Below are 3,585 nucleotides of genomic sequence, written 5' to 3' on the forward strand. Positions count from 1 at the left end.
ATGTCCCTATCCCCACTTTCACATTACAATTGTTCTGATAGTAACCCCCTTGATGAACAAACCCCACAGGATTTGTGGGCATTACAGGGATTTTTGGCTTAGGTAAGAGGAGCGTTGCTGCAGAGCAAAATAGGGAAGCCGAGAACATGCAAAAGTAAACGAAGTTTGGAGAGAGTCTGGCAACTAGCTTGATTATAAAAGTTATTTTATTGCCAGGTATATACAACTTATGATACTAGTAGTAATAGCCATACAAGGAGAGACAAACAAACCAAATAGTTACAATATTACATGATTTCAATTGGGGCATTGGGGAAATATAGCTCAAATCTGATTACAAAAGTCAGGTTTAGAAAGCTATACCAGGAGTTAAAAAAAAGAGAGAGAGAGAGTGAGTGAGTGTTGGGATCTCACCACTCCATGAAGCTTGAACCGGTCAAGGTTCCCAGGTGGCTGCTGTAGCTGAAGATCTGGGGTACTGGAGATAGACAGAGCCTCCAACACAATCAGTCAGGAAAAGGTGAAGTCCCAGTGGAACTGATGCAGCTTTTGGATCCAGAGTTTTGAACTTGGGTAGGGGTTTTTGTAGGGAAGAAACAATGGTTCAAGGGAGAACACTAGATTTGTTTATGGGTAAACAATGACTCAAGGGAGTATACCAGAGTTGTTTTGTTTAGGTCGGACAACAGGAACTGATCATTCCTGGCTATGGGCGGAGATCCTTCAAGGGAGCTCACAATGCAATTGGGCAGATTCAGTATTTGGATGCCAGTAGAGGGTTAATTACTAGAAATGGTCTGATAACTGCTGAGCTGGGGGTGTGCAGGCTTGGGTTCATTAACATCAGGAGCAGATCCCCCATCATGCAGTGCTTCCCTGATTCTCTGGTCCCAGAGTTCAGTGTGGTCCATGCCTTGGAATCTCTGTTTTCCATTCTGTATGCTAATGGAGATGCCTCCTTGTCGCATCTTTGATGCAAATGAGGCTAGGGGAGTTGCCTTAATCCTGTCACCCGTGTCCAGGAGGGTTTAGGTGTGTGTCCCACTGCCTTTTCATTGTTTTTTGTAAGTCTGTCTTCTGATCAGTTTTGGTTCAAGTCTAGGCTGGAGAGGGGGAGTCCGTGAGTCAGACAGGCTGGGTGCTGTGCCTTGGTTCCCCAGGTAACAAAGGTCTGGAATGGGATATCATGTAACTTGACAAGACCCTAAATAGGGAGAATAGCATGAGGCTGTGACAGACCTTATAAGAGAAGAAACAGTTTCGGGGAAGTCTGTTGCTGGAGAGGTACCAAGGGCTCCACATAGGGCCCATTTTACCAAAGTGAAAGATGTGCTTCAACAGGACTTTTGACTGGTTTAGAAAGTCTCTGGAACACAAAACATGTAAAGCTGCCCAGTGGTCAAGAGGGAGAATTGGTTCTGCAGAAGTTACGAAAGCTGCGGGTGCTCATTCAGTTCTGTGAATCACGGGCAATTGAGGAGCTGCACCCAGAATTATCCTGCCTGGTTAGTAGTTCCTATCTGAATTATCAATTGTTTTTCTTTATCTGTGTAATGACAGAGCCTCTGACAGCAAAGGTTTGTCCAGTATGTTCTCTAAACAGTTTTTGGACATAATTGGTAATGACTTTTATTATGTATTCCTGGAACATATCCAGGAGAATGAACTGCCTCTCGCTGCTGCCAGAGAGAGGAGATCTTTATGATTTAAGGAACTGGAGACCTCACTCTTTGCTCTGCTCCGATTACAAAATATTGTTGAAAACTCTGGCAAATTGTTAAGAAGAAGAAAATTGCACGGACTCAGCAGCACAGTCTGATCTAACTTATTGCATTGTAAATCCAATGTATTTTTGAAAAATTGTTTTTAATTAGACATGTTTTAACTGTTTGCAGACTTCTTAATATTAAGCTCATTTAGCACATCTGGAAAAAACTCTTCATGGGACTGATCAGAAATATTTGCTTAGAACTCTAGAAGTTTTTTGGAACTGGACCAGTTTTTACCTCTTATGTTACATTATTGTATCACAATCTAGGTAGCTGTTTTAAAGATTAATAAAGGTCTTGCCCAGTATCTCCCTGTTAAGAGATGCACTATCTGGTGATTTATGCTCAAGCACTGGCTCTCTAATGCATTTGTTGACAAGCCTCTTGGATGAATTTTCTGTGCCAGTTGTGCCTCTTGACCTATCTGCTTGTCAATGTAATGATGTCACTTTTTTTTTTTTTTTTTTTAATTTCAGCAGAGTGATGTGCAGGCTCTCTGCAAACAGGCACAGAGGTATCCTATTCTGCCTGCACAAACTAGGCTAAAAATGATACCCTTTAGCAGGTTCTTAGCAGGGTGGTGGCTCTCCATCTACTCCTCATGGCAATTGCTGGGGAAGAGAGTTGGAATTCAGGTGATGGGAGTATTCTTGGGGTGTGATCAGCTTATATTGAAAACTGAGAGGAGCCAGGGAAAAAATTATTGCAGAAATGTTGCTGACTCATACTTGGCCTCTTTCAGAGGAAAAACTTTAGCTGCTAATACATTGACAGCTTCCATGCTGGGGCACTATTTAGTGCATGTAGGCCGTCCTCGGGGGCTGCTTGGGACAGACTCAGAAGAATCTTTTTGTAATGTTTATTAATGGTTAAAACCCACTTCACTGTGTTTGACATTGCCTAAAGGAGGACAGAAGTTGATTGGTCTGGTAGCTTGGGCGGCAGCACTTCACCTGCAGTTGGCTCAGTAAGTTGCTGCATTTAGACTCACCTTTTTTGGAGACTCTTTGCCTTTTCTTTCCTCTGTCCTGCTGGGAAGCTGGGTTCTGATTAAACACTTACTTCAGCTGGATAACTGTGGGTTGGTTAGCAGTAATTTGCACCCTTTTAAAATAGAATCTTCTGAATGCCTGGAAATCACTGAAAGGTGCTCAGGTTGAAAAGACATCTTACAGCCCATGGCATTCAGAGGAGCATTGAGGTTTTTCCTCTTCTCTTCCCTTCTGTGGTTTCTTCCTCTAGAGTTTGTGTTGCTATTTTTACACAGGCTGCATTAGCAAAGCTGTCTCATATGAATGACTTTGATCTTTTAGGTTGGAAGTCTGGAGAAATCATTTGCTGTTCAGACAGGGATCAGATCTTGTTTTTTCTGGATAAAATCCTGAGCAGGTACTCTGTTCTTCCAATACATTTTCAAGGGGATTATTTTAGCAGAGAGAGGAGGCTGTTTTTCCTTCATTGGTTTTCTCTTCCTCAGTGGAGAAGGTTAATGTGTGACCAGAACTGTTATTGCCACGGAACAATGGTATGGAAGTGGTTAGGGCACTAGCCAGGGACTAGGGAGATCTGGATTCAATTTCTTGCTCTGCCACAGACTTCCTGTGTGCCCTTAGGCAAGTCACTTAGGCCAGATCCTCACAGGTGTTTAGGCATCTAACTCTCATCGATGTCAATAGGAGTTAGCCATCTAAATATCTTTGAGGATCTTAGTCTGTCCGTGGCTCAGTTCCCCACCTGTAAATGGGACAATAGCACTTCCTGACTCACAAAGGGGGTTGTGAGGATAAATATATTAAAGACTGTGGTGTGCTCAGAT

The sequence above is a fragment of the Emydura macquarii genome, unplaced genomic scaffold, assembly GCF_026122565.2.
Source record: "Emydura macquarii macquarii isolate MOO-44397 ecotype Brisbane River unplaced genomic scaffold, CSIRO-AGI_Emac_v2 contig_2422, whole genome shotgun sequence".
NCBI lineage: Eukaryota > Metazoa > Chordata > Testudines > Chelidae > Emydura > Emydura macquarii.